Consider the following 21,269-nt stretch of genomic DNA (forward strand, 5'->3'; position numbering starts at 1 on the left):
GGTCCACATACAAAACATTTCAGCCCATCCCAGACTTTTGTCAATCATTACATTACAAAGCTGACATCAACCTGATAAAACTACTACCCCAATTGCCACTGCACCATCGCAATCAGGAAAAGCCAGCAAAGAGCCTGAGTTGGCGCATCTCATCGATGCACCAATTCTGGGGTAACTGCAGGCTTTTATTTTTAGGCTAGGAAAGGGCCAATATCTATGGACCTTCCTATCTTGTTAATACAAGAGCACACCTCTGTTCTTTACATAGGCTGGTTATAAAAAGTAGGGGGGAACATACATCATTTTTTTTTATTTATTTATGATATGCATGTGTTTTTGGGTGCATTTGCGCTGTGAAAACACACGTTACAAAGTGTGTTCTTTTTTTACTGCAGTGCTGTTGGAAAGTTCTCACCGCACATGCGTTAATGTCAGTGAGGTGAACAGAGTTCATTGGATAAGGACTCCGATGACCTTTCTGCCAGCACGGGAGACACTGAGGTGCGCAAGCTTGCACAGCTAATTGTCTCTGCAGGATGGCAGACTGTATAGTCGTATCTTGCGACAATACAGCCTGCCATCTTGATGTAGCAGACCTAGACCTGTCGCGCAACAAATGGATGATTTTATTCACGTCAGGGACAGGTGAGGATGATGATGCTTTATTATTTTATTTCAATTGACATCGGCTTCAATGGAATGGGTGTTATGTTATTAGTTAAATTTAGATTTATTAAAGGAGTCTATGTGTTTCTTTCAAATAAATTAATTGATTCTAGGTATTTAAAAATTGAGCGGCACTCGCAAGGTCCGAGAGCCGTGTGATTTTATTTTTCTCGCACCCATTGACTTGCGATTTTTTTTCTAAGTCCGATTTCAGCTGTGAAAAAAATCACAGATGAGCTGTAACTCATAAATTAATATTGGTCAAAGTAGAATCCAATTTTTTATCGGATTGCACTCGTTCGTTTTCCTTGAAAATGAATGTGAGATAAAACATTTCCCTGCCTGTTTTTAAAAAATGTTTTACCTCAAAGAAAGAATTTTTTGTGATCCAGTCCTGTAATGTCTGTAGACTCTTTTGCGTCTCCCCCTTCCCAGGAGCTGTGGAATTATCTGTCCATGTCCCTGTACCGTCAGACAAAGCCATTACACAGTACACAGCAGGGGCCCATTTATAAGATTAAATAAAATGTTCCTGTGCTGAGATAAACACATCCAATTGTGGAATTTATTATTATCAAGATCTATTGATTAAAATGAACTTTGCGGGTAAACCCCTTTAACTTTTTTACTTTGGCTGTGTTCACACATGTTGTGTTTTTCAGCTTCAGAAAACTGCATCAAAACACAATCTCTGGCAGGAAATCAGCTGCGTCAAAAACGTTTTGCTGCGTTTTTTGAGTTTTTTCAGCGATTTTTTTCACTGTCCTGTCTCTATTTATGCATGTACATAAAGTTCTGTTAAAAAAGAACCCCATTCTATTTCACCATCAAAAACGCTGCTGCAAATTTTAGTGCATTTTTTCAGCGTTTTTTTCACCACTGTATAAGGATGCGATTTTCCTCCAAACTATCAGTAATTAATGGGGGAACTCTCCTACACCTCTATTGAGGTCCGATATTAACTATTAACATCAAACTTGACTATTAATAATTAATTTCCACTAACGTTATCTGAGCCCTATACTATATACCAACTGAGACAAAACCGTGTGCTAATAAAAGGTATTTATTACACAAAAGTCTACAGTTAATATACTGCTATGTATCACACTAACACAGTACACAAAACGGATTCACAATTCCCAATTACCTAATATATTTTCCACCCACGTTTGCTAATCACTCATGCAATATCGGCCCACCCAACTATACCAACTTTGCCTATATATATCTATCAATATCTAGGAGGGTTAGTACAGGGTATGTAGGGCTAGTAAGTAAAGAAGTTACAGGGGAAGAGAGATACTCAGCCATGTGTTGTTATGTCCATCTTCAAGAGTCTAAGGGGCCCTAGCACATGTGGATTCTGGGGTTTTAGGTCCAGCCAGTGTCCAGCTTCATGTCACAGGAAATGATGTATTATTCCCTGCTCACTGGCTAAGGTCTTTGTTCAAGTCCAACCATACTCGCAAAACCTGTTTTAGCACATGGCTGGACATTCTATTGAAACCTCCCCCAGCAGCAAACAGACTGAAACACATGGGGAGATGTGGGGCCAATATATACATGTATACTTATCTGCAAGCATGGCTAGCATGTATATACATGTACAACCTGGGACACTTCCCTTTACAACCACCCATTATTTCCCATGGGTGAAAAAACACTGACAAAAATGCTGAAAGAAGTGACATGCTCTATTTTCCAAAAACCCAACCAAGGCACAAAATACACAACAACAAAAAAGCATGATGTGTGAACAGACAATTCTGGTTTCTCATAGACTTTGCTGGTATTGCAAAACACAGCTGAAAATTTGCATAAAAATCTGCAGCAAAAAATGCTAAAAAAACACAACATGCGTGAACATAGCTTTTAAGTGAAGTTTAACTTAAACTTATTATATGTTGTCAAAATTACTCACAAAACGTCGCTTTCAAAAGCCACAAAAGACGACGGGGGGGTTTCCTCATTTCTTGTGAATTTCTTTCTGTAGAAACATACAAATCAAGGTCTGTGTTAAGAGTCAAAGTGAAAAGAAAAATACTATTTTAAATGATAAAACCATCAAGGTAGAGGGAGTTGTACTTGCAAAAGTGGAGTGAAGAAATGTTCATTGTTCTCATGGGTCTTAATTCACCAACAACGACTTGGATATTGCATTTTACCTAACCAGGTGGGTGTCAAAAAGGGCAGATAGACACCTACACCATCACAAGACCCTACAATTACCATGAAAGGCAGCACCCACCACTTCCTCACTGATACCTCTCCTAGATAAGAGCGGTCTATGCGGTATGCAATGTATCGTCCTTCAGGGAGCGCTTCTTCCCAGACCATTTCAAGGTCTCCAGCATATCCAACTCCTTTTAAGTACCAGCCTACTGCTCCAATCATGCATTCCCCGTCACCTCTTTTGCCATACTTACGGATGCAAAGTCTGCTTCCAATATCACGGGCTGGAGTAACTTGTAAGTTTCGTAATAGTGAGATCACAGATGTCTATGCAAGCACCGTGTAACGCATGTTACACAAGTCTTGAATGGTGGCTCAAAAAAAGATGAAGAAGCATCAACTTCAATATCATCATAAGAAGCGTCGACACAAGTTTGCAAAAAGGTATGAAAAGTGAACTGTAGAAGATAGGAAACGGGTGGTTTGGAGCTATGGGACAAAAGTCAATAGACTAGGCTATGATGGGTGCAAATGGGTCTGGAAGAAACAAAGGAAAATGGGGCTAACGGATGGAGAAATTGAAGGAACTGTCAAGTTCGGTGAAGGAAGCCTGATGATATGGGGTTGTTTCACAGCTAAAGGCGTTGGATACTTTACCAGAATCAATGGTGGTCTCAATGCTGAGCTATATGTGAGTATCCTACAAGACGAATTACTTTGTACACTCGAGTACCATCGGTATGAAAAGGACAACATAGTGTTCCAGCAGGACAACGACCCAAAGCATACGTTGAGATTGGCAAATAAATGGTTCAATGACAATGAAGTCAAAGTGCTGGATTGGCCCCCACAGACCTCAGACCTTAATCCAATTTAACACTTGTGGGTAGAATGGAATAAAAAACTATATACATATCCAAGCGAGTCGAAGAGCATGCACCAACTGGGAACATGTAAAAGAGAACCGGAATTAGATGTCGGTCAAGACATGTTTGAATCTGATCGAGAGCATGCCCAGAAGGATTCAGGCAGTGTTGAAAGCCAAAGGTGGATTTACAAAATACTAATAAAATAATAAAAAATTGTATTTAGATTTTTAGGAGCAAAACAGTAACAGTGCAGTGACATGACAAGAATCTGCATAATTAATCATATGCTAAATAGTTGCAACTCAAGTTTATATATGAGATAGACAAGATGATTGTCTATAAAATGAGGGTAGTGTCACAATAAAAGAAGTAGTGGATGGTGAGATATGGAGCCTGAAAGTCAAAAGTTCAAAACATTGATACTCTTTTGCTCTTCACTGTATTCATGTGCAGTTGGTGGTTCTGGCGATGTATTCAATTAATAATGATGGTTCCAGTGCTATATTCAATTACCGATTATGGTTCTAATAATGAATTAGTGTATTAATGGTTGTTTTGGTGCTGTATCTAAGTACTGATGATGATGCTGGTGCCATTCATGTACTGATGGAATGTTCTGGTGATGTATTCATTTAATGATCATGGATCTGGTGCGGTCTTCCCTCATTAAAAACAAATTAAACAATTAAAAAAAATTTGGTATGTCCACATCCTTAAAAGTCTGATCTATCAAAATATAAAAAGAACTAACATATGCAGTAAAGAGAAAAAAAAATAGAAGAACTACTTTTTTGTGTCACCACACCTCTTACAGCAAAAAGCCATCCAAATGTATGCACCCTGAATTGATAGCAATAAATATTTCAACTTACTATGCAAAAAACAGCCCTCACATAGCTTCATAGATATATTTTTATTGTTCTAACAGGTCCTAAAAAAAGCATCACAAGCTAAATGTTGTTTTTTTTTTTACAAAAATAAGAATCTCTGAAAGTTAGGGATTACTGTAATCACAAAGACCTGGAGAATCATGTTCACACGTCACTTTTACCACATAAAGAATATCTTAAAAGCAAAACCTAAAAAACAATGATGGGATTGTGTTTATTCACTGCAGGTATACCATGAACTGCTGGGAGGGGTGCCACTTGAATTTTCGCCTTGGGCACCAAAAAAAAAGCTAGAATCAGGCCTGTCCCCACAGACGTTAGGAAGCTAACCGATTCAAGCCAAAATCACCGGGTTTAGCCAACTTCTATCTCATGAGTCTCAGGGCATTTAGAATTAAATAACTTTTTGATCGCTGGGCATCAAAACAGCTCAGACCCCAAGTGATAAAGTCACAATATGATGCTGTTTTTCAGTTACAGTATGGTGGTTCTAAAATCATGTTATAAAAGTATAATTTAGTAACTATATGGCAGTATTAGTTACGGTATTAACCACACATGGTATAGAGAGATTCAGTAATGCTATGGTGGTATGTGGTGGTACTGTTCAATCAATACAATCAATATAGTTGAGGATTTCTATCCTTTAACCCTTTCACGACCTTGGGATTTTCCGTTTTTCGCTCCCCTTTTTCCCAGAGGCATAACTTTTTTATTTTTTAATATGTCCCTGTGATGGTTTATTTTTTCTGGGACGAATTGTAATTTTGAACGACATCATTGGTTTTACAATGTCGTGTACTGGAGAAAAAGGAAAAAATTCAAAAGTGCGTCAAAATTGCAAAAAAAGTATAATTCTACACTTGTTTCTTGGTTGTTGTTATTTTACCATGATCACTAAATGCTAAAACTGACCTGCAATTATGATTCTCCAGGTCATTATGAGTTTGTAGATACCAAACATGAATAGGTTATTTTTTTTAAAGTGGTGAAATAAATTCCAAAGTTTGTAAAAAAAATTATAATGGCACCATATTCCGAGACCCGTAGCGTCTCCCTTTTTCAGGATCTGGGGCTGGGTGAGGGCTTATTTTTCGCACGCTGAGCTGAAGGTTTTATTGATAATATTTTTAGGTAGATATGTTTTAATCGCCGGTGATTGCGTTTTATTGCGATGTTGCAGCGACCAAAAAAACTTAATTCTGGTGTTTTGATTTTTTTTCTCGTTACACAGTTTACCATTTGGATTAATTCTTTTTATATCTTGATAGATCGGGCGATTCAGAATGCAGCAATATATGTATATTTTTGTTTTATTATTCATTTATTTTGAATGGGGCAAAAGGGGGGTGATTTGAACGTTTATATTTAAAAAAAAAATATTTTTTTTTTTTTACTTTTTTCTGGCCTTAATAGTTTCCTTAGAAGACTTGAAGGTGCTTTCATCCGATCACTTGTGCTACACATGGTTAAAATGATCATCTGCTATGAGCGATGGCCAACGGGTAACGCTCATGGCAAATCGTCACATGATCATGCTAAAAAACAGATTGCAGTAAAAAAGAAAACTATTTAAGACATTCCCGTCCTTATTTGAATGAACTAATTTTGCATTGTATCTTTTAATTTTTTATCACCCCTAACAAATCCAAAAACAGGTATAACTACCAGACATGTGAACATAGCCTTACAATACAATGTAACGAATGATAGTCGTATTTAGTGCTTACGTTGGCTGCACCTCCTCCTCACTGTCGTCCTCAATAATTGGACGCTTTCTGCCTCTTATTCTGGACGTCCTTCCTAAAATATATAACAAAACTGATTATGATTCTCATTCACCTCCAGATTTACACATCATCAGAGAAGCAGTCTCCACCTCTCACCATGGAAGAAGCAGAACCTATTACACACTGTAGGGATAAAATTATTGGGACACATACACATTACTCCTGGAGGAAATTTTATGACATTGCTTTTTAAATCCAGGGTCATTAACATGGAGTTGATCTCCCTTTGCAGCTAATAAAGCTTCCACTCTAAAAAAAAAAATTGGGGATATTTCTGTGCAATTTGTTGTCCATTCTTCCAGAAGAGCAGTTATCAGGTCAGACACTGATGTTGGACAAGGGGACCTGGCTTGTAATCTCTGGTTAATCCAAAAGGTATCTATCTGATGGAGTTGAGGTTAGGTCTCTTGAAGGGTCAGTCATGTTCTTCCACACCAAACTCACCCAGCCATGTCTTATTTGAACTTTCATGAACTGACTTGTGACAACATATGACAGCAAGATGCTGAATTCAGGGAGCTCTTTAGAACAAGCCATTTTATCACAACTGTTCGCACAGGCAGACTACATGCTTAGATGCTGGATTTTATACCCATGGCAATGAACCAAAAGAGAAAACCTTAATTCAATGATTAAGAGGTGACTTTTCATACTTGTTCACACAGTGTGTAAAGCTTCCTTCACATGTACATGTTTTCAGCACGTGTGGCATTCGCTTTCACATGCATTGAAGACACGTATCCACACATACCTATCATAATCTATGGTGATCTTTGCATGAGACCCGTCCGCATGGATTACAAGGGCCAATACACATTTCGGGCTCCGTGTGAAACATCCTTGTGACAACCGTGTGCTGTACATGTTTAACATTGCAAAGTATAGGAGAAGCTTTGGAATTGGTATTTAAGTCATGGTGGAAAAAAAATGAATTGCACACGGATGGAACACTGATGGCACACGGATGACACACTGATCCAAAATACTTATGACACCGGTACCATTTTTCCAGTACCGGTATTATATGGACATGTGAAGGGTGGTTTAGTCAAAGGAATCTGTTAAACATGTCGTCGGTCGGGTAACAAACCCTGAGCTGGAGGTTTTCAGGAGGCAGACACAGAGCTTTTCCCCAGGATATTGTAACTTACTTTTTCCTCTCCTTGTAACAAGAATCATAACCTTTCTAATATTTCGACATAGCCGCAAGAGGGCTTGTTTTTTGCAGAACACCACTTATTCTATGAAATAAGTGGAAACGGTGAGGAAAAAAACTGTAATTCCACATTTTCTTTTTCAAGGTTTTGTACTAGCGCCACTTAGGGTATGTGCACACGATGCAGAAATGCTCAGGATTTTTTCCTGAGCGTTTCTGCATCTCTCTGGCAGGAAAAAACGCATGCGGATTGTACATGCGGATTGTACATGCGGTTTCCTGCCAGGGACATGCGGATGTGAAGCTTTCTTCACTTGCATTTCCGCATGCGGGTTGACAAGCGCTTCCCAAGCGATTTTAGCATCACTTGGGGAAAGTGCTTGTCAACTTCACACTATATAAATCCATGCAAACGGCATGGATTTATATAGTATGTGAATGTCAAAAAATAAAAAATAAATATATACTTTACCCTCTGATGGCCCCCGGTGTCCTGCTTCATCGGTCCCGGCTGCCGGCAGTGAAGACTGTAGGACCTTCCGACGTCAGCGTCACGTGACCCGTCACATGACTCTGACATCAGCGAAGGTCCTTCATTCAACCGCAAAGTGCCCGGGAAGCCTGGAGGACGCTGCGCGGGCCGTCAGAAGGTGAGAATATATGTTTTTTTATTTTATTCTTTTTTTTTTAATGGTACCTGGGTCTGGATGAGAGTCCTCTCCTCCACACCCGGGTACCATCCGCACATTAGACCGCATGAAAAGCGCATCAACATATACAGTGATGCGGATTTCATGCAGTCTAATGCAAGTTAATGGCGGCAAAAGAGCAGCGTTTCCCCAAAATTAATTGAAATGCTGCGGATTTTTGACCGCAGCGTTTACGCTGCGGAAAAATCCGCATCATGGGCACAGTACATGCGGATTTCAATTGGGGAACATTGCTGCCCTTCTACCATGCGTTTTTCATGCTTTTCCGCGGCGTTTACGCAACTGCAAAAACGCCGCGGAAACGCACGAAAAACGCATCGTGTGAACTCAGCCTTACTTTGTGCTAATCTAGTGGTGATCTGTTACCTTTGCTCTATGGGTCAGTATGGTTACGGGAAACCAAAGCTATATATTTCTATTCATGATTTACTAATTAAAAATAAAATAAAACATTTACAAAAACAATTTGGCTTTTGTCACCATATTCTGAGAGCCATATATATATTTTTTTAAAGTGGTCATCCGGCAGTCAAGGTAACCCTTCGTCAATCTGCATTCATACTGCACGGTGGCCCCATGTTCATTAGAACTGATGGCCATTATGTTAAAGTCTGTTACATGTCACCATCACACTTGACAGCGGTATTAACCCCATAACGCCCAATGACGGACACTGCACGGCATGAGCAGGTGTAAGTTAATGCTCCTTGCCGTGCAGTGTCCGTTATGGCTTTAAACTGTCACAGCGTGTAAACACGCAGTGACAGATAAGTGCGGACAGCTATCTGTGACAGCTGAGCAGCACAAGAAGGGGTGCAGGGAGCCATATGGTCGGTCCGCACACCTAGATTGCTGCGATCGGTCAGTCAATCTGACTGACCGATCTCAGCATGATCGTGCAGGAGATGCTGAAATATCAGCGTCTCCAGCCCGATCAGTGTCGGAGTTCAGCGTCGCCAGTGGCTGAGCTCCGGCACTAAACAGCTAGTAGCCGTGTCAGCACCACCCCTGGCTGTTAACCCCCTGACAGATCGGTGCCCCTGCGATGTCGTGGGGCCCAATCATTGCCATGGTGACCAGGGGTCGTCATGACGACCCCCTGGTCACCAAGCTACGGAAAGCTGCTGAGACCATGCTCACAGCATGGGCTCAGGAGCGTTCACTAAAGGTATAATGAATGCACTGCAATCTAGTACATTGCAATACATTATACCTGTGATCAAAGAGAAACAAGTGAAAGTCCCATAAAGGGACTAAGTAAAAAAGTAAAAAATAAATGGCAAAAAATGTGTAAAAAAAAAATAATAATAATAATAATAATAATTAAAAAAAATATTCACTAATAAATACACATTTTTATGTAAAAAAAAATAAAAAAATAAAAAAAAGTACACATATTTGGTATTGCCGAGTCTGGAACAACCCGACCTATAAAAGTGTCACACTATTTAACCCCTTCAGTGAACGCCGCACAAAAAAAACTTAAAAAAACGAGGCTAACGATGCTTTATCATCAAAAAAAAAAGGGGAATAAAACACGATAAAAAAACCAAATCTAAATAAAATTAGTACCGCTGAAAACGTCATCTTGTCCCACAAGAAACAAGCCGCCATACAGCCCCATCAGTGAAAAAATAAAAAAATTATAGCTCTCAGAATAACGCGATGCAAAAAATATATATATTTTTTGTATAAAAACGCTATTAATGTGGTACCGCTGTAAACGTACAGAGCTGAAGAATAACTCTGCCTTATCAATTTTACCACACGCGGAACGGCATTAAAAAAAAAAAAAACACAATTCCTGAATTGCCAGTTTTTGTTTATTTTCCCTCCCCAAATTTAGAATAGAAAGCAATCAAAAAATGACATGTGACCAAAAATGGTACCAATAAAAACGTCAAATCGTCCCGCAAAAAACAAGCCCTTACATGACTGTCCCAGAGGACGATTCCCTAAAACAAGGCAGATGGCAACACTGGACGCCGTCTGGCCTGTGAGTTGGTATTGTCCGTCTTTTTAGGTGTGCATAAATGCGCGATCGGCCGCAGTTTTGGACACCTCTGAAAAGTAGGACAACGCTGAACAGAGGTAAGATGGAGCCCAGAAGAGTAACTCTGCTGCCTCATTATAATGAATGGATCCACTGGGGGGTGTCACCTGAATCACGTCACCCAGAGATTTCGATGGAAACCCCAAAATAAGTGCTCAGCATAGAGCACAGGATAAATATGATCCAAAATGTTATGTTAAATGTTCCCAATAAAAGCTTCAAATCTATCCACAAAACAAACAAAACACTCAGATCCATAGAATCATACAATTGTAGAGTTGGAAGGGACCTCCTGGGTCATCTGGTCCAACCCCCAGCTCAAAGCAGGATTCACTAAATCATCTCAGACAGATGTCTGTCCAGCCTCTGCTTGAAGACGTCCATTGAAGGAGAACTCACCACCTCTCGTGGCAGCCTGTTCCACTCGATGATCATCCTAACTGTCAAAAAGTTTTTTCTAATATCTAATCTGTGTCTCCTCCCATTCAGTTTCATCCCATTGATTCTAGTCTTTCCTTGTGCAAATGAGAATAAAGATGATCCTTCTACAATGTGACAGCCCTTGACATATTTGTAGACAGCTATTAAGTCTCCTCTCAGTCTTCTTTTTTGCAAGCTAAACATTCCCAAATCCTGCAACCGTTCCTCATAGGACATGGTTTGCAGACCGGGCACCATTCTGGTCGCTCTTCTCTGAACTTGCTCAGTTTGTCTATGTCTTTTTTAAAATGTGGTGCCCAAAACTGGACACAGTATTCCAGATGAGGTCTCACCAAAGAGGAGTAAAGTCCGATAATGACTTCACGTGATCTAGATTGTATGCTTCTGTTAAAACATCCCAGAATTGTATTTGCCTTTTTTTGCTGCTGCATCACACTGTTGACTCATGTTCAGTCTATGATCTATTAGTATAACTAAGTATTTTTCACATGTACTGTTGCTTAGCTCTATTCCTCCCATTTTGTATATGCTTTTTTCATTTTTATTGCCCAGATGTAGTACTTTGCATTTTTCCCTGTTAAAAAACATTCTGTTACTTGCTGCCCACTGCTCCAGTTTATTAAGGTCTTTTTGAATCCTCTCTTTCTCTTCTCTAGTGTTAGCTATCCCTCCTAGCTTTGTGTCATCAGCAAATTTAATCAGTTTACCCTCAATTCCTTCATCTAAATCATTGCTAAAGATGTTGAACAATACAGGTCCCAGGACAGAGCCCTGTGGTACCCCACTTGAGACATTCATCCAGCTGGATGTGAAGCCATTTACGACCACCCGTTGAGTCGATCACTAAGCCAGTTATGAATCCACCTAACAGTTGCCTTGTCCTTTCAATACTGGGTCATTTTTTCAATAAGGATGGTGTGAGATACTTTGTCAAATACTTTGCTGAAGTCAAGATATACTATATCTACAGCATTTCTGTTAGGCGTCGGGTGTTTGCTGGATTTGAAATGGGTTCAGAACCATCAGTGGATTCTGTAGTCTCCCATTCTGGTCCAGCCAGGGCTGATGGTGCTCAGCATCATCATCAGTCCCAACGCCTAGCTGGTGCACGAGATATACAGGTTGTCTCTTTGGTCTTTGTTCCTAGCAACATGAAGGATAGGTTGCGGAGGGAAACAGGGCTGCTAAAGCTTAAGTCCAGGATTCTCTGCACCGAGCATGCCCGTGACATGGTGGACCGTGATTGGTGGTTTGGGAGTCAGCTGATCCGGTGACCTGGCGCCACCTGATTGGTTGCGGGTGACGTCACCAATAGTGCGATGGTGGGCAGGGCTTAATCTTTAAATAGCCCGCCCACAGATATGGCGGCGCGCTCTGATCATTGAGCTGTGATGGTGTTGTGTGGACGCTTGGTCTTTTGGGCTCCACGTGTGCTTTAGTTTCTGGCAGGCAGGTTTAGTGGAAATAGGCAGGCTTAGATGAAATAGGCAGGTAGCTTCATCTGACAGTCTGGCTCCGACAAAGGGGTCACCATACACCCCGAGCAGTCTGCAGACACCCTATTCCCGGCACCGCCTGTAAGCCACGTGGAGAGATTCTCCTCAGTCCGGTAGCACGCAGGCTGGGAGCACGTATTCGCCGACGTGAGTCACACACGCATCCTAGCGTCTGCTGTGTAGTCCCTGTGCAGTTAACAGGGCTACAGATATATTATTTATTGCACATCTCTCGTGCTGTTAACGAAGATAGTGCGAATCCCTATTCCCGTTCTGGTGTGCAGTAACACGGAAGGGATTGTTATTTAAGTTGGTTGTTTTACCTTCTCACCCGGAAGGTGTTTGGCCGCAGTCCACCAGGCTGCATCGCGGACCCCGTGTACGGTTGCTTTCCATTATTTAATAAAAGTTGTTTGCAACCGTCCCCTTAATAATTTCCCTGATCCACCCAGTCAGTGATTCTGTCATAGAAGGAAATTAAGTTAGTCTGACATGACTTGTTAGTTACAAACCCATGCTGACTCTGGTTAATCACTTCATTCTTATCCAGGTACTTACATACATGTTGTTTAATAATTTGTTCAAAGATCTTTCCTGGTATAGAAGTCAGACTCACCGGCCTATAGTTCCCTGGGTCCACTTTCTTCCCCTTTTTGAAGATAGGAACAACATTTGCTCTTCTCCAGTCTTCTGGGACTTCTCCTGTTCTCCAAGAATTTTCAAAGATTATGGAGAGTGGTTCTAAAATTTCTTCTACGATCTCCTTCAGTACTCTGGGGTTTAATTCATCTGGACCTGGAGACTTGAACTCATTTATGCTAGCTAAATATTCCCTCACAATCTTTCTGTTTACAGATAACCTGGATTCTTTAATTCCTTTAATAGGACAGTGAAGATCAGTTGATGTTCCATTTTCTTTCTGAGAGAAAACAGATGCAAAATAGGAATTAAAAAGTTCGGCCTTCTCAACATCCTTTCTTACCATTTCACCATTTTCATCCTGTAAAAATCCTATAGCATCTTTGACTTTTCTTTTACTTTTGACATACCCCCAAAATCCTTTTTTATTGCTTTTGACATCTCTTGCAAGCCTTAATTCATTGTCAGCTTTAGCTGACCTGATACGTGCCCTGCAGGATCTGCAGACTGCATTATAATCTTCTTTAGATATGACTCCTTCTTTCCATTTGATAAACATTTCTTTCTTTCTTTTTAGCATGTGTTTAAGTGCTGTGTTCATCCATCCTGGTTTCCTTAAATGCTTCCCATTCTTCCTACTTTTCGGGATTGTTAACGATTGTGCTTTGAGAATCTCATTTTTAAAAAATTTCCCATCCTTCCTGGACATTTTTGTCCTTAAGGACATCCAGCCATTGGATCCCTCCTATTCTCTTTCTGAGTCTCTTAAAATCTGCCTATCTAAAATCTAACCTTGAAGTTTGAGTCTTCACATGTCTTCCTCCTCTAGTTATCCAAAATTCTATAATAGCATGATCGCTGCCTCCTAGGGTCACAGCCACTTTTATCTCCTCAACCATTTCCTCCCTGTTTATAAGGATTAGATCCAAAGTAGCAGATCCCCTTGTTTTCTCCCCTACCTTTTGGAAGATAAAGTTGTCAGCAAGAGAGGATAAGAATTTGCTTGACCTGTTAGTTTACTTGAGAGAGATTCCCAACAAATGTCTGGATAGTTGAAATCTCCCATGACCACTACGTCATATTTTTTGGAGAACTTGGTCATTTGATACATAAAGAGTTCATCCATATCTTCAGCTTGCCCAGGTGGCCTGTAGTAAATGCCTACAATGGTGTCCTTTCCGTTGTTCTCTCCTTGCATTCTGACCCAAACACTTTCCACAGAACTCGAAGTCTCTGCTTCAATCTCTCTGCAGAAATACGCTTTTCTAACATACAATGCAACACCTCCTCCTCGTTTATCAAGTCTGCTTCTTGCAAATAAGTTGTATCCTTTTAGCCTTGCATTCCAATCATGTGTATCGTCCCACCAAGTTTCAGTGATTCCAATGACATCATATTTCTTTTCCTGCGTTAGTAGTTCCAATTCTCCTTGTTTCTTGCCCATGCTTTGTGCATTTGTATAAAAACATTTTAGTTTGTGATTGGTTTCTCTTCCTCCCATATTTTTATTACTTAGATTTTTTTGTCTTTGTTCTTCCTTTCCACTTCCAATAGCAGAGATCTCAATAGTATTTGTCAGCTGTATGGCTTTTTCTGGCCTTTTGCTTCCCTTTCCATATTGTTCTAGATTAAAGCTCTCTTGATGAGTGTAGCAAGGCGACTTCCAAATACATGTTTTCCAGTCTTCGTAAGGGGCACCCCATCTCTAGCAAGTAGTCCATCATATAGATAATTCATTCCGTGATCCAGAAATCCAAATCCTTGTTGACAGCACCATCGACGTAGCCAGTTGTTCACCTGTAGAATCTTATTCCACCTCATTGTTCCATGGCCATCCACTGGGAGGATGGATGAGAAGACCACCTGCGCTCCCAATTCTTTCACTTTCTTGCCTAAGTCTTCAAAGTCACTGCAGATGGTTTCCAGGTCCTTTCTTGCAGGGTCATTTGTCCCCACATGTATTAGCAGGAATGGGTAGTGATCTGTAGGTCTGAAAAGTCTTGGTATCCAGTCAGACACATCTTTAATTTTTGCTCCTGGAAGACAGCACATTTCTCTTGAGGTTATGTCTGGTCTGCAGATAGCGGCCTCTGTTCCTCTCAACAGGGAATCCCCCATGACCACCACTCTCCGTTTTTTCTTCACAACATTTTCTTTCTCTATCCAGGAGGATTCTGAGGGCTTACAAGTTTATTCACTGTGGGCAAAGTCTTATCTTGCTGTATTTCTTCATGGTTCTCCTGTGTGAGAGCCTGGTACTGGTTCCTGAGCAGTATGGGTGCTGACTGCCTCTCGATACTCCTGCTTCTCTGGGTCACATGCTTCCATTCCTCTGTTTCATCAGGTGCAGTTCGAATTTCTTCTCTTCCTGTATCATGAAGAGATAATTCTCCTCTGTCTTAAGAACTCTTCACCTTCCTTAATGATTTTCAAGGTAGTTAACCTCTCTTCTAGATTTTGCAACTTTTCCTCCAACAGGGACACAAGCTTGCATTTCTGGCATGTGAAGTTTGGCTTTTCCCTGGCAAGTATGTGAACATGTATCAGGATATGCAGCTCACCAAATGGCTCCTGGACTCTTCCATGTTCTTATTGTTAATGTGTTATGAAAACAGTGAAAAACGCTCCAAAATTCGGTTTACCGATATCCTCCTTTCAGCTCCAACGGCCAAAATCCAGTGTTCTTTGAGCTCGCGGAGACTCTTCACTTATCCCAAAATGCAGTGGGAATATGCAAATTATCTCCTCAGGACTCCTCCCCTGGTTTCATCTGTCAATGTAAATATAGGGTGCTTCCACGTTACTGATAGCACAAGGGCACTGGAAAAGTGAAATAACTCCTCGCCCCCAAAAGAAATATAGCAAATTCTGTGCTCCGAAATTTTAATGCTAGCCCCCCTTTCCCACCCCACCCCCGCCCTCCAGAGTTCCAGTGTGTGCCTACATCAGATTTACCATCCACATGTTTGTCAGGGGTATAACTTACAAAATGGGGTCACTTGAGTGCGGGTATTCTGCTCTTTTAGCATTTAGGGTCTCTGTATATGGAGTCCGCAAACTATTCTAGGAAAACCTATACTCCAGCAGTCAAAAAGCGCTCCGTCCTTCCCGAGTGTCGCCGTGTGGCTAAGCAGTACTGTACAGCCACATATGAGGTATTGCCACATTCAGCAGAAATTGTGGGCCACATTTTAGGGGCCAGTTTTATCCATTAACCCCATTTAAAATGTAAAATCTGGGGCTAAAACAAAATATTTGAGATAAAAATGTAATTATTTTTTCTTCACTGCCCAATGGTATAAAATTCTGTGACACACCCATGGTGTTAATATGATCATTGCACACCTAGAAGAGTTCACTGAGAGGTGTACTTTGTAAAATGGGGTCCTCAGGCTGTTATGGCACCTTAGGGGTTCTCCCAGTGTATGATGGCACCTGATGCAGATCACGTAAGAGAGGGAGCCCTCTCCCTCCTCAAGCCTTCTAAATGCTGTTATTTCTATGGATAACGACATTTAAGGGGTTAAAAAGCTGGGAATGGTGAGGGCAATGCTCCTGACAGTGACAGCCGAGGCTCTGCTATCACTTAAGCCAAGCTCCTGACGATGATGGTGAGGGCACAGCCCCTGAGCCCCGCGCAATCGTCATGATGTTACTGTATGTCAGTGGTCGGGAATCCCTTCCCGATCAGGACGTATAGGTATGTCAAAGGTCATGAAGGAGTTACAATTTTAGCAGCAATTTTTCATATTTCCAAGGAAATTTAAAATAAACTGCATTTTTATGGACCTATTCACTTTTGAAGTGACTTTGAAGGGCCTTTTATTGTAACCCCCTAAAAATCACCCCAATTTAAAGAATGGAGGTTTCAAAGCATACAAGAAGTTTGCTATTCCTTGAGGTGCTTTGCATTAATGAAAATAGAAGAAAAAAAATTAATAATTCCATTTAGCCAAATTCCATTCAGCTAAAATGTTACTTCAGCCCTAATTTTTAGACTGCACAATTTATTACGCAATTTCTCCTGAATGCAGCATTACTCCTTGTATAGCAGACACTAATATTGTATAGCTACTGTACGGTTTGGTACTCACTCGGCTGCGGCTGAGGTAGGCACAGGAAGCATTTTCATTGAAATCCAGGCTAGTTTATTCAGACAGCATAAACTGCTCAGGTAGCAAAACAAAAACACCCTTTTCCGGCACAAAGTGGAAATACAAAGTAAAATGTCCATACAATGTTGCGGGTTCGCCCGCTCAGGTCAGTTTCCAATCCTTAGGTCTTTAGCACAGACCAGCATCCTGGAGATCCACACATCTCCAGACACAGAATGACACAATTGGTCTCCATTTTATTTACCAAACCACGCCCCTGGGTTGGGGAGATGTGAGCAGCCATTCCCACCCATCTCTTATGACTGCTCGTAAAAGCGGCCCTCATACGACCTATTAACCCTTTCAGTACTATATGTGCTGGAGCATGCTTTTCTGGGTTTACATCACCGAAGCTAACAACCTCGAGGACCTGTCCGGTGGCCATCTTACATACCCTCCTCTGCCCAAAGCTGGCGGGCTTGGCTATCAATAAGCAAAAAAGCTCAAAATTCGAAAATCACGATACACATGAAGATTAGAAGAAGAATAATCAGTTCTGAGAAGGAAATGCATTAGGCATAACACTGTGTGTGTGTGTATGTATGTATGCATGCATATGTATGTATATATGTATATATATACATACATACATACACTACCTAGTCAGGATGCATGTTTAAAAAGGACTGTATAGATCAATCGGTAACTAAAACACAGAAAACCAATGATATAGAACCAAAAAGAAGACCAGAGTATGCTAAAATATAACAAATTTTAATGGATCAAGCTAAAATACGAATAGGGGTGGGAACAAAGCAACCAGGAGAAAGCGCTGAACAACATGTGTTTCCCACATGCAAATGTACAGTACAAATCAATGGAATATATACCATTGCCACTAGAATACATATATATATACATACAGTGGGAATGGAAAGTATTCAGACCCCTTTAAATTTTTCACTCTTTGTTTCATTGCAGCCATTTGATAAATTCTAAAAAGTTCATTTTTTTCTCATTAAAGTACACTCTGCATCCTATCTTGACTGGAAAAAAAACAGAAATCTAGAAATTTTTGCAAATTTATTAAAAAAGAAAAACTGAAATATCACATGGTCATAAATATTCAGCCCCTTTGCTCAGTATTGAGTAGAAGCACCCTTTTAAACTAGTACAGCCATGAGTCTTCTTGGGTATGAAGCAACAAGTTTTTCACACCTGGATTTGAGGATCCTCTGCCATTCTTCCTTGCAGTTCCTGTCCATTTCCGACAGGTTGGATGGTGAACGTTGGTGGACAGCCATTTTCAGGTCTCTCCAGAGATGCTCAATTAGGTTTAGGTCAGGGCTCTGGCTGGACCAGTCAAGAATGGTCACAGAGTTGTTGTGAAGCCACTCCTTTGTCATTATAGCTGTGTGCTTAGGGTCATTGTCTTGTTCGAAGGTGAACCTTCGGCCAAGTCTGAGGTCCAGAGCACTCTGGAAGAGGTTTTCACCCAGGATATCTCTGTACTTGGCCGCATTCATTTTTCCTTCAATTGCAACCAGTCGTCATGTCCCTGCAGCTGAAAAACACCCCCATAGCATGATGCTGCCACCACCATGTTTCACTGTTGGGATTGTATTGGGTAGGTGATGAGCAGTGCCTGGTTTTCTCCACACATACCGCTTAGAATTATCATCAAAAAGATCTATCTTCATCTCATCAGACCAGAGAATCTTATTTCTCATAGTCTGGGAGTCCTTCATGTGTTTTTGAGCAAACTCTGTGCGGACTTTCATTTGTCTTGCACTGAGGAGAGGATTCCGTCGGGCCACTCTGCCATAAAGGCCTGACTGGTGGAGGGCTGCAGTGATAGATGACTTTGTGAAACTTTCTCCCATCTCCCTACTGCATCTCTGGAGCTCAGTCACAGTGATTTTGGGGTTCTTCTTTACCTCTCTCACCATGGCTCTTCTCCCACGATTGCTCTGTTTGACTGGATGGCCAGGTCTAGGAAGACTTCTGGTGGTCCCAAACTTCTTCCATTTAAGAGCCACTGTGCTCTTAGGAACCTTGAGTAATGCAGAAATTATTTTGTAACCTTGGCCAGATCTGTGCCTTGCCACAATTCTGTCTCTGAGCTCCTTGGGCAGTTTCTTTGAGCTCATGGTTTTCATTTGGTCTGACATGCATTGTGAGCTGTGAGGTCTTATACAGACAGGTGTGTGCCTTTTCAAATCAAGTCCTATCAGTTTAATTAAACACAGCTGGACTCCAATGAAGGAGTAGAACCATCTCAAGGAGGATCACAAGGAAATGGAAAGCATTTGACTTAAATATGAGTGTCTGAGCAAAGGGTCTGAATACATATGATAATGTGATATTTCAGTTTTTCTTTTTTAATACATTTGCAAAAATTTCTACATTTGTTTTTTTTTTTCAGTCAAGATGGGGTGCAGAGTGTACTTTAATGAGAAAAAAAAATGAACTTTTTAGAATTTACCAAATGACTGCAATGAAACAAAGAGCGAAAAATTTGAAGGGGTCTGAATACTTTCCATACCCATTATGTATATGTGTGTATGTATATATATAATACACATATAAATAAAACAATAAGAAACCAGGTGTATATCAATACAGACTATATGTATTAGATATGGGGAAAACATATGTACTACCTCTATCAGGGTGTAAATAAATATTGTGCAAAAGAACCACAGGATGCAAGAGAGGGGCAATGATGGAAATAGCTCCTGACGTATAAACTATTCCATAATAATAAACCAATATAGGCGGGTATAGAATAGTCTATAAACCTGTGTATGAGTCTGGAGTAGAGGGGGCATACAGTGCAGCGTCTCCACCCCGACACGCTATCAAGCAGTGGACCCTCGACAGAGCGTCAGCATTGCCATGCAGTTTCCCGGGCCTATGCTCTGCATGGAAGCTAAAATCCTGAAGGGCTAGGGACCATCTGGTCACTCCGGCATCGTTCCCCTTCTTGTCCCTCATCCACCTTAGTGGGGCATGGTCTGACACTAGCCTGAACTTCCTGCCTAAGAGGTAGTATCTTGAAGTGTCCAACACCCACTTGATGGCCTTTTCCACTATGGAGTAATTCTTCCCACAGGATGTCACATTCTGACTTAAATACATTATGGGATGCTCTTCCCCGTTCACTTCTTGTGATAGGACAGCACCCAGCCCGACATCTGACATGTCTGTCTGGACCACAAACTTATTTGAGAAATCCGGTGCCACCATAACTGTCTGTTTACACAGAGCTACCTTCAGTTCCGCGAAGGCAGTCTCAGCTTCTGGAGATTACTTAGCTATAACCGACTTTGTCCCTGTAAGGAGGTCTGTCAAAGGGGCCGCTATCATGACGAAATTAGGGATGAACCGGCGGTAATAGCCCACGATGCCTAGGAATGCTTTGACCTGTTTCCCTGAGAGGGGTAGTGGCCAACTCTTCTTGATCACGTCGACTTTATTTGCGGCTTTATTTCACCTCTCCCTACGACATAACCCAAGTATTTGGTTTCTTCAATGCCCATGGCACATTTCTTCAGGTTTATAGAAAACCCTGCCTTCTTTAAAGAATCAAGTATCGCCTGGACTTTGCTCAGATGGCTTCCCCAATCCTGGCTATAGATCACGATGTCATCCAAGTAGGCTGCTGCATACTTCTTGTGGGGAGCTAGAATCAAGTCCATGGTCCTCTGGAAGGTAGCCAGGGCTTCTTGCAACCCAAACGACATCCTTGTGTACTAGAATCAACCATCTGGCGTTGAGAAGACCGTCTTCTCCTTGGCATCTTGGGACATGGGTATTTGCCAATTCCTTTAGCGAGGTCAAGGGTGATAATATACCTGGCTGGCCCCAACCTTTCAAACAGTGCATCTACACTGGGCATTGGGTAGGTGTCAAACTTCAAGACTTTGTTGAGTTTCCTATAGTCATTGCAAAACTGCCATTCTCTATCTGGCTTTGGCACTAAGACTATGGGACTGGACCAGCCACTCCTGGACTCCTCAATGACTCCCATGCTCAGCATCCGCTTCACCTCTTTTGCAATCACCTCTCGGTGGGCTTTGGGAATCCTATACGGCTTCATATTTACTTAGACATGATGACCCGGAAGAAACTCATGCTCTATGATCCGAATACACCCTGGTAGTTCTGAGAACAGGTCTCAGTTCCGCTGTAGCAACTCTCGGCACTGTGGCATCTGGGCATGTGACAGCGACTCTGCCAGCTTGACTTCCTCCACGTGGGCTTTGGTCTTCGCCACCAAACAGGAGC

Source organism: Phyllobates terribilis, unplaced genomic scaffold (assembly GCF_046119375.1).
Source record: "Phyllobates terribilis strain yellow unplaced genomic scaffold, ASM4611937v1 Scaffold_68__1_contigs__length_7421828, whole genome shotgun sequence".
In the NCBI taxonomy this organism is placed as follows: Eukaryota; Metazoa; Chordata; class Amphibia; order Anura; family Dendrobatidae; genus Phyllobates; species Phyllobates terribilis.